Raw genomic sequence first — 11,617 nt, 5'->3', positions numbered from 1 at the left:
TACATGAAAGAAAATAATTAAAATTGAACTAATGGATAATAATTTATTAATATTTCTATGAATAGGGCATTTGATCAATCCTGATAATGATGACATCATACATTTGAATTTGAGGATGCACTAAAGATTTTAATATAAATGAACTTACATCACAATCCTCACAAGTTGGGCCATCGTAGACCAATGTTGCATTGCACATGCAAACACCACATTCACAGTGTCCAGCGTCATTGCACTCTTTTCCAGTAGATGCTAGGCAGTTTTCAATGCTGGTTGGACAACTGCAATCAGGACCACTATAGCCTGGCTTGCATTCACACTGACCACAAACGCATGTTCCTTTTGATGGACCTATCAACGTTAATAAATACCTATTAGCTCTGTCTACACTATCACACTAGTTTGACAAAAAAAAGGGTATTGGTATGATGTTATCGTGTCCATGGGCACGTCAATTTAGGCACAAAAAGTGTGATAGTGTAGACAGAGCTTAGTCATAAATTATTTATATCAAGTCCATGTTATATAGCACAGAGCATACTGTATATTATACACAAGATGCTCAAAACCATTTTTATAATAATTAATAATAATTAAATACCTCATTTGTATAATACAAATACTACCATTTTCATGATGTTCAAAGGCAATTTACAATTAAAAAAAAATCACAGAGAAATAATATAATAAATTTATTATTATATAACTTATTGCAGTTATTGCAGTAACTAAACTAATTTGTTCTGTTTAACCTGTTTATGCAATGCAATAATCTAATAATCTTTTTTGGGTAATAATACAAACTGTTTATTGCAGTGACTCTCATAGCTTCTACATTTAAAACAAGACTAAAATCATATTTAAGATATTTAGTTACTGTAGTAGAAAAATGCTGATATGATCCTTAATATTGTCAGCAGAGCTTAAATTTACCAAAGTCTGTGCATGAAAAAGAAAATATAAACAAAATTGAACATACCACCACAAATGAGGTCAGCAGAATCTCTGCGACAAGAGAAGTTATCACAGTTGCAAAACTTTCCTGTGATTTTTTCTAAAGGATACTTGAAAAAGAAAAAAAATTAATCATAACAAAAAAAGCTCTATTTATAATACATTTTATATTATATTAATCGCATTCAAGAAAATATATGACCAGTATATCAGGATCCGGGTTACAACATTTGGCACAAAATTAGTGGGTTGGATTATAATCTAGCTTGGCATTATAAAACATGTTAATATGGTAATAACATTTTTATTGAACTGTAATAATGATGACAATGATTGCATATATTTTTTAAAACTAACTGGTCACGACACCAGTGTCTGTTGATTGTATAAACTAACTGGTCACGACACCAGTGTCTGTTGATCGTATAGTGGTTGACCATTATTAGAAATAGAGAAACTTAAATTAACATATACAATAGTTATAAATAACAAATTGACTCCTTGAGTCTCGCCTCCTCCTCTCAAACCCTATATAAGAGACATTCTCTATTTATAGGGTTACATTATTTTTAATCTTTCGCACTTACTAATTGTCAATTATCATCAGCAACAGATTTTAAAAAACTTCTTTCTTTCCTCTAATTGACCCACAGTAGTATACTCACAGTACATACTGTAATAGTTGACCTACTGATATGCCCCAATAAGAAAATTATAAAATCATATTATATTTTACCTACTTGTCGCTTGTTACACACACATTTCCCACATATGCATGACCCTTGACCTGAACAAACTAAAGATGAGTTACTTCTATTGAAATAAATAAAAATAGGATTTGACCAATATTTTTTAAACATACAAGTTTTATTGATTGGTTATTGAAAATAAGAAATCAAAATTATGATTTCTGCCCTCTATAGTTTACAGTAACAAACAATTGTAAAATACTCAACAGCAATATTTTTTTAAATGTTTGTATGACGAATAAACACTAGTAAACTAGGTTAGCAGTATATCATGCATTTCCAAAAAGGAATTAAGTAAAGAAGTTGAATATCAATATCAAAGATGGCACCTTAGAAAAACTTACGTTTGACATGGTAAACTATCTGCAAGTGTTTCAGTTTCGTCTGAGCCAGTGTCATCACATTCACAGATCTCTCCATACCGGCCTTCATTACACTCACAAATACCACAGACCAGTGAACCATTACCATTGCTACATAGCTCACTGTCTGGTGTCACAGACTTGGTACATTCACATTCACAATTTGTTATTATGACAACTTCTAGGTTCTCTTCAAATCCGAGAGGTTTAACTGAAAAACTAAACATTTTGATAAAAATTCTAGCACATCATGTACCCTGTAACTTATTAATATTAAAAGAAAGCCCTTATTTGTTCAACCACTGCGTATTCAAAATTAATCATCATCGTATCATACCATAATCATCATCGTATCATACCATTTATTCAATAAATGAACATTTTACAAATAATAAGAATCATAATTTTGAAAAAAGAAATAAAATGATTAATGATTAGTTTCATATTCATGATGATTCAACACCAATGTCATTATCTTCATCACAACTATTATGTCATCATCATGCTTTATTGCCACCATTAAAATCATCATTATTGATTATGTCATTTAAAAGGGAAATGCTAGAAACACAGAGCTGATTGTAAATCTAAAAGCCCTAAACAAATTGTTATGTTGCCCAGGAACACCATCAATTGAAATACATTTTTTTTATCTATTTTGTATTTTATGAATATAATATAAATGTTTGATTTATTAAAATACTACCAATGGGCAATAGAAATAGAGGCACTAGAGAAATGTTTGCATGCAATTACAAAAACAAAGCAATACTTAATGTTGATTAAGAAAATGATTATTTTTTTGGAAAATAATATTATATAAAATTGTAATTGTGCTTTTTTTATTAAATACTCCTACAATTAAACACATAAAAAAAGAAGCTGACCAAATATTGGGTCGGTCAGGCTTGGTCAGCATAAACATTTGCAGGTGTGCCAACGCATGCACCAAGGTTAATGTCTCACTTGTGATTGGTAATAAACAATGTAATCATGTCTTACGAGATAGGATTTACTGTACACTCATCAACGCTAACATCCAGTTTAAATTTAATGACATTTCCTAAGCGAATGTTACTATAGTTCTGCGAATTAGGCGTCAATGTCTCGCCATCGCAATAGGCTGAGTAGGTTACATGAATAGGAGCTGTCACCGTGTCTACAAGTTGAATCTCAGATGTAATTTTCTATAAAAATAATTTTTATAATTAATTATGATACTAATAACTAATAAAACATGTGCAATAAACAAAATGTGTGCATTAATCCTTTCGCTGCATGGTGTATAACTCCACATCTGTGTGAAAGATGTTTTTTACAGAATTAAAGTAATTTTGAACAAGAAAAATGTTACTTTAATTGAGGTTAAGTCTTTTTATGTAGTTAAATGTTTAATTTAAATTAAATTTACATCAAACTTTATTTCATTTATTTTTGTCTCCATAAAAATACAATATAGAAAAACATGGACAAAGAAAAGAAAACATCACACAAAACTAGGCAGAGACAGGATTCCTAAAAAGCGAATTTAATCACTATCTAGTAGGTCTCCTATTGCACTGATTGTATAAAAAACATTTACATATAACATACATATAACATATAATTTGTATAAACATTAAAAATGCATATAAATACTATATAAAAACAAAACAAAAATATATTGCAATATCATTAAAAATCGTCAATACTTTATTCATCGAAGTCTGTAGAAAAAGCAATTTTTCAAGAAGTTTTAATGGTGTAGGCCTAATTTTATTTACACTCCATAAAGGCCTATAAATCCAAAAATTGTTTCACAAACAGCATAAATGTTTGCTTAGCTGGTTTTGTGTTAATGACATAATAATTGGTAAAAAAAAACTACTGGGAAAAAATCTCAAATAAAAATAAAGGTGCTATGAAAAACTCCAAACTTACATCATAACTACTACGAACAAGTTCAATAATGTTTCTTGAATCACTAGCTAGTGTTCCCACAGATCCACCTGGGAAAAACTCATTTACAACTTCCTGTTGAAATGAGGAAATCAAAATTAAAATATACTAGTCCGGTGGCAGGAGGGGGATATCACCACCCGAAAGGGGACAAATTGCCATCCAACTTTTCTAGACCAGAATTTTCCGTAGATTACGAATATGGAAGGTAATCGATCAGGATAGGAAGCGTTTTCGAGATATAAGGGGTCAAAGTTCAAAATTGACCAATATAAAAACATGCTATATCTCTGGAAATTCTGGACCTAGTGAGATAATTTTGGTGTCAAATTGTTCACAATATATATGTTTATATTAGCTCTAACAGAATTTTCTTTGTAAAATTGACCGGAAACCCCATTTTTAGCAATTTTGACCTTTGAGCTCTTTTTGCTATATCTAAGTAACGGCAGGTCGGAGAGAATTAAAAATAGGAGCAAATTGTTCCCAAGATATACATTTATATTCAGTGTAACAGATGATATTGCTTGAAAATGACCGGAAGTGTGGTTATTAACCTTTGACATAATTGAATAAGGTTATAAAAACATAAATTAATAAATATTTGTCGTAAGGAGCCAATTTTGGTATCAAATTGTTCACAATATATATGTTTATACTTGCCATAATGCAACATTTTTTTTCAAAAAGTGACTGGAACACTATTTTTCTGTAATTTTAACCTTTGACCTGTTTTTCTCATCTATTGATTGATCCGATACAGGGGCTAAATGTAGAACTGAACATACAGTAGAGAAACACAGAAGGGTCTAAATAGATGACCTGCTGTTGTTTCATTTTAGGCAAAATCCAAATATGTATATCAATCATACTTTGTATTGATCCTTTTTTTAGCATAATTTGAGAGAGGGAGTGGAATGCATAACAAGAAATTGACATGCGTTTGAGAAAGCGTGGGTTCAGATAGTGCATGCGCCATTTTGTCTTGTTTCCCCTCTGATAGAATTATGTGGATTTTTAATAGATAATACAGTCAACTCTCCCAATATCAGAAATCTTTGGGCTGGGCTAATTGTCTGGCAATTCTGGTATTCACAATTTGTTTTTAATGGTAAAATTAATTTTTACGTCTGGTTTTGGGAAAGTTTCCAGTTTTCAGAGAGTTCAGTTGGTAGGGTTGACCGTATTATTATTATTGTAATTTAATTAATTGTGTTTTTATTATTTTACTTGGTTTTAATTTAATCCCATATTTGGACTATTGTCCGTATTTACATAAGTAACACAACAATGAAAAATGAAATCAGAAAAGTAAATCAGAAAATTAGTTACATTTTTTACAGAATGAGTATAATATCCTTGATCATCTAAATGACATTCACCATCGTTTGGTAAGGTCAGCCCGCCAACCTAAAAGAAAAATTAAAAACATTTGGTTGCAATTTTTTTTTCTTCCACTTATGAACTCACTCATAATGTGAGTGAATTATTTACAATAATTAAATTATGACTAAATATTTTAGCCAGCTACCCTTCAAATGCGTCAGCTACCACTCAAATAATCCAGCAAACCTCAAATGAGACAGCTACTCCTCAAATGGTACAGTTACCCCTCAAATAATCTAGCAAACCTGAAATGATACAGTTACTCCTCAAATAATCCAGAAAACCTCAAATGGTACAGCTAACCCTCAAATGAGCCAGCTACCCCTCAAATAATACAGCTACCCCTCAAATGAGCCAGCTATCCCTCAAATGAGACAGCTACCCCTCAAATGAGACAGCTACCCCTCAAATGATAAAGTTACCCCTCAAATGAGATAGCTACCCCTCAAATGAGACAGCTACCCCTCAAATGAGACAGCTACCCCTCAAATGATAAAGTTACCCCTCAAATAATATAGCTACCCCTCAAATGAGCCAGCTATCCCTCAAATGAGACAGCTACCCCTCAAATGAGACAGCTACCCCTCAAATGATAAAGTTACCCCTCAAATGAGATAGCTACCCCTCAAATGAGACAGTACCCCTCAAATGATACAGTTACCCCTCAAATGAGACAGCTACCCCTCAAATGAGCCAGCTACACCTCAAATGAGCCAGCTATCTCTCAAATGAGCCAGCTACCCCTCAAATGAGCCAGCTACCCCTCAAATAATATAGTTACCCCTCAAATGAGCCAGCTACCCCTCAAATGATATAGTTACACCTCAAATGAGCCAGCTACACCTCAAATGAGCCAGCTATCTCTCAAATGAGCCAGCTACCCCTCAAATGAGCCAGCTACCCCTCAAATAATATAGTTACCCCTCAAATGAACCACCTACCCCTCAAATGAGCCAGCTATCTCTCAAATGAGCCAGCTACCCCTCAAATGAGCCAGATATCTCTCAAATGAGCCAGCTATCTCTCAAATGAGCCAGCTACCCCACAAATGAGCCAGCTATCTCTCAAATGAGCCAGCTACCCCTCAAATGAGCCAGCTATCTCTCAAATGAGCCAGCTATCTCTCAAATGAGCCAGCTACCCCTGATATCTTTTCTACAAACCTTGCCATCAAGTGCGAAGTGAAATCCTGCATCACTCATATAAATAATAAAATGTCTTGAATAATTACGCCAACCTATTTGCTCCTAAAAATCAATGACATCAAATGATCATTAAAAGTGTGGAAGGCCTTCTCTTGGTTGGGTTTCATTTTGAATTCATGTTAAAGATGAAAAAAAAAACATGAAAATTGAACTTAAGTCTTAATAAAAACAGACTTTAAATAGGCAATTTTGTAGTTCTGATAAAGTTAATCACTTCTCTATAAAAAAAAAAGGTTTTTTGACTTATAAAACTTAGTCAAAAGAAACAGTATAAAAACAATATAAACATAAAATAATAAACTACTTTTGATCCATCAATATTATGTAGGTTAATTTAGCATACAAACTACAAAAACCACATCCCAAATGTGAGTCATTAAACAAGTAAATAGGTAAAATTAGATACCTTGCAGACAGTAGCTTGCATCAGGGCATCAAGTCCACCCTCGGGTCTATCAAGACTCATCGAAAAGGTTTGATCTTTAAGTGTTCTCTGAAAAAAAAAAGAATATGTGCAATTATAAAAAAGATAATTTGGTATTTAAACAAAGTCCATTACGAAAAGCAAGGCTCAGATTTTAGTCTATATTGGTTGGTTTTCACATTTTTTGGCTTATCGCATGACATCATCATTTTCACTTGCATGTTGAATGGGACCATTGAATGTCACTGTTATCACTGAATGCAACAAAATTACTAATGTCACATGATACAAAATAGTAAATTTGGTAAGTAAAAGTCTTCAATTTGATGAATGGGTTGTTTTGTGTGAGCAAGTGATGTGTTTAATGTGCGCTTAGAGCATTAAATCCTCAGCCATGTCAGTAGCCTTTAATATAGCCATCATGCCAATACAAACAAAGTACAGGGACTCAACAGAGTGTATTTTACCTCAAATAAATTAATATCATCAACCAGTGGAATGACATTTCTAAAACCATAAGGTTGTTCACAAAAATCTCCCTCTAGAAAACATGGATTGTCACGTCTAAAAAAGAAACAGACAATGGTTGAAAAATGTAGTAACTACAAATTCAAGCAAATAAAAAATGAGTACGCCATCGCCAGTGTATTTCAACAGTTTAAATTAATATGACTGATGAGTAATTTACAGAGCCATATATAGAGAGAGTTACGGCATTGCGTTCACGGATTTTAGAAAGTCACGTGGTGTGCACACCGGCCATGTTTGTGTCCAACTATGCCTATGTAGCGTATGGAGTCGAGTCATTTGCTTAAAAAATGTATAACATTCACAAGGCTTTAAATATCGAATTTAATATCAAAACAATCAATTTGTTTAAAGGTTTTTGTTAAGATAATAACGAAATCATAAAGTTACTGCGAACATGATTTTAAACAACAAAATGTAAAACAATGCATTACTATAGAGAATCGCTGTACAAACTAAACGCGCACGCGTAGAGCGTGCATGGAGCGCACAACCAGAACCGTTCCGAAATTGCTATTTTTGTTGTTTAAAATCATGTTCGCAGTAACTTTATAATTTTTTTATTATTTTAACAAAAACCTTTAAACAAATTGATTGTTTTGATATTAAATTCGATAATTAAAGCCTTTTGAACGTTATACATTTTCAAAACAAAAGACTCAACTCCATACGCTACATAGGAATAGTTGGACACAAACATGGCTTCTAATCCATTCGAAGTCGTAACTCTCTCTATATATGGCTCTGGTAATTTATAGTATATACCGCCCTCTATAAAGATCCCATAATGTGTTTCTCAACATAACAAGCATGAATTCAATCTTGTTTGAAACTCAAGATTGTTATGTTGTTTTTATTATAAATAAGTGTACATTTATAAGAATGTACACATTTGATTAAAATAACAAAAGCTGGTAACATGCATACAAATCAACTGGTTGTAAACTTTCTTAATTGTGAATGATCCTCATTAAATTAGTGACAATGTAGATGCCGCAATACAAACACAGAGACAACTTGGTTACTGTTAATTTAAAATGCGTTGACCTGATATGATCTTCAACGATTAACTGCAATAGTAATCAAACATACATAAGATAAAGGGGCTAGGCCTAGGCTAGACCAGAACTAGGCTAGGTCTAGCTAGGGCCAGGCCTAGGCCCTCCTAGCCAAGCCTACTAGGCCTAGAGGTAGGGGCATAATTTATAATATAAATATAAACACAAACAAGCAAATAAAACTGTAACATGTAAACTCAATCAAAGGGGTACAGATATTTACCGTACAGTTGAATGTCCCTGATATGGACAACTACATTGCGTATTCATTAATGTTTAATAGCTTCTATGTGATTGTTTTATACTGCAAATAACTAGGCTAGTTTAGACAACATTTCAACACGCTTGCATGGGCGCAGCCATATTAATTTTCACTTGACAACCTTTTCCAATTAGAGGGCGACAAACACAAAATAATAAAGAGAGTTGGTGGCATTAACAAAAAGTCTTGAAACTACAGATCATTACGTTTTTATTCTAAATAAGTGTACATTTTTAAAAGCATGTACACATTTAATAAAAATAACAAAAAATGTTAACACTAGAGGGTGAGATCGCTTCCTCACCCTCTAGGAAGGGGCCTTTTAGGAAATGGGGGCGGATTTCATTGAGGTAGGTGCTTATTCGAGGGATACGATTAATGTTTTAGTTTTAATATGGTAATAGTTATATTCAAATAAAATCCTCTAATAGATATGAAAAGTGGTAAAAAAAATGCTTGGTAAATTGTAGTCGATGAATTCTGCTACAATTATAATTGTGTTATAAATACAATACATTATATTATGTGTAATGTGGATGGGCGATTATTATTCTAAGTGATGTTTTATTGGGGAGCTGTTGGGCGTTTATTTCAATAAATACCATCCTATTTGGTATAATTAATACACTATTTAGTTTAAACAACTTTTGAAACCGCGAAACAGTGGGGCGTTTGCCAAAGAAGCACTTGCAACATTGGCAGAAGTATCCCAGGGTCCGAACGGGACTGATAGTCCACAGAGAGATTACTCAACAACTCGGCTATCGGGGTTATTACTGGATTTAAAACAAAAGGTCTTATCACCAGTTCTCCCGATGTAATTTTATATACTATTCCCCACAATATACTTTGATGCTTTATGAATATATTTAATTTTATCTTTATTAATTTGCATTATAATTTTTTTTTTTGCTAATTACCTACTGATCCCTTGACACACGTGGTCCTAAAAGAAACAAAATCCGATCCAATTGATTGATTATTTAAAATATTTAAACAGTTTACAATTTAACAATTTGGATTATATGTTCAAATTTGTTCAAATGTGTAACAAAATAAAGTCTTTAACGGCAAACAACCGCAATGTAAATATATATGTTATGCGTCAGAAATATATTTTCTAGTCATTTTAGAAGAAAATGTTCTATTAAGACAAATATAACAATGCACATTATGAACACTTTGAGACCAAAATGAAAATCATAAGACGAGATATGATCAAGGTCAAGTTAAAAGGTCAAAAGTGGTACTTATGGCTTAGTGGTAATTATTTATTAAACTTGTCATTAAGATAAATATAAATATGTGTATTACGAACAATTTGAGACCATAATTGAGTTTCTAGAGTAAGCGGTTGTCGAGATATATGATATAGGCGGCCATTTTGAAAAAGCGCCCCCACACGGTGAAAAACGCATCTAAAAGTTGGACACCAAGTTGAAATTTGTTTCTTATGATGCTATTGACCACCACATGAAAGTGAAAAATCAAACTTGGCCAAATCGCATAAAGTAAATAACAAATGCTGCCTGACTATTATGTATTATTTAGAAATGAAAATAGTTATGGTGCTCTGATTTCATTAGACTTCTGTAAAGCTTTTGATTTAATTGATAGAAATGTTACGATTAAGACCCTTGAAGCCTTCAACTTAGGTAAAGATTTTATTAATTGGATATTAACTATATACTCAAAAACAGAATGTGTAATAATGAACAACGGCTGGAGCTCAAGAGCTTTTGAAATGAAAAATGGTATTATCCTAGCAATATCACTTAGAGATACATTAGAGATTCGTAGATGTAACGTTCAAATATGTATATAACATATATAATGTATATTATAAGTTTCATGTACAGTATAATGTAGTTTAACAAATATATTATTTGCATCTTACGTTCTTATACATGATTAGTAGTAGCAATTGTTGTAAAGTGTTTACATCATTACAGGAGTAACCAAATATATAATACATTTCGTTTACAAATCAATTCTATATTAAGTATCTTTTTACCTTTACGTTCTTATAATCACCAAATGCTGTCAAGTGTCCATGATGATCCACATCATTTCCATTTGAAACAGGGTGCTATCAATTTGAAACAGGGTGCTATCAATTTGAAACAGAGGGTTATCCATTTGAAACAGGGTGCTATCAATTTGAAACAGGGTGCTATCCATTTGAAACAGGGTGCTATCCATTTGAAACAGAGTGCTATCCATTTGAAACAGAGTGCTATTCATTTGAAACAGGGAGCTATCCATTTGAAAGGGGAGCTAATACATGCCATGTAGTCCGTTAAGCTATACAGCCTAAGCTGGTCTCTGAGCAAGGCGGGGAGCTAATACATGCCATGTAGTCCGTTAAGCTATACAGCCTAAGCTGGTCTCTGAGCAAGGCGGGCAGCTAATACATGCCATGTAGTACGTTAAGCTATACAGCCTAAGCTGGTCTGTGAGCAAGGCGGGCAGCTAATACATGCCATGTAGTACGTTAAGCTATACAGCCTAAGCTGGTCTCTGAGCAAGGCCTGGAGCTAATACAAGCCATGTAGTCCGTTAAGCTATACAGCCTAAGCTGGTCTGTGAGCAAGGCCTGGAGCTAATACAAGCCATGTAGTCCGTTAAGCTATACAGCCTAAGCTGGTCTGTGAGCAAGGCGGGCAGCTAATACATGCCATGTAGTACGTTAATGTAATGTTGTGTAATAAATACGAATGAATAAGACACGATTTTGGGAGAGTTACTATT

This window comes from Antedon bifida, chromosome 5 (genome assembly GCF_963402885.1).
Source record: "Antedon bifida chromosome 5, ecAntBifi1.1, whole genome shotgun sequence".
Lineage (NCBI taxonomy): Eukaryota > Metazoa > Echinodermata > Crinoidea > Comatulida > Antedonidae > Antedon > Antedon bifida.
Note: the sequence above shows the minus strand (reverse complement) of the source record.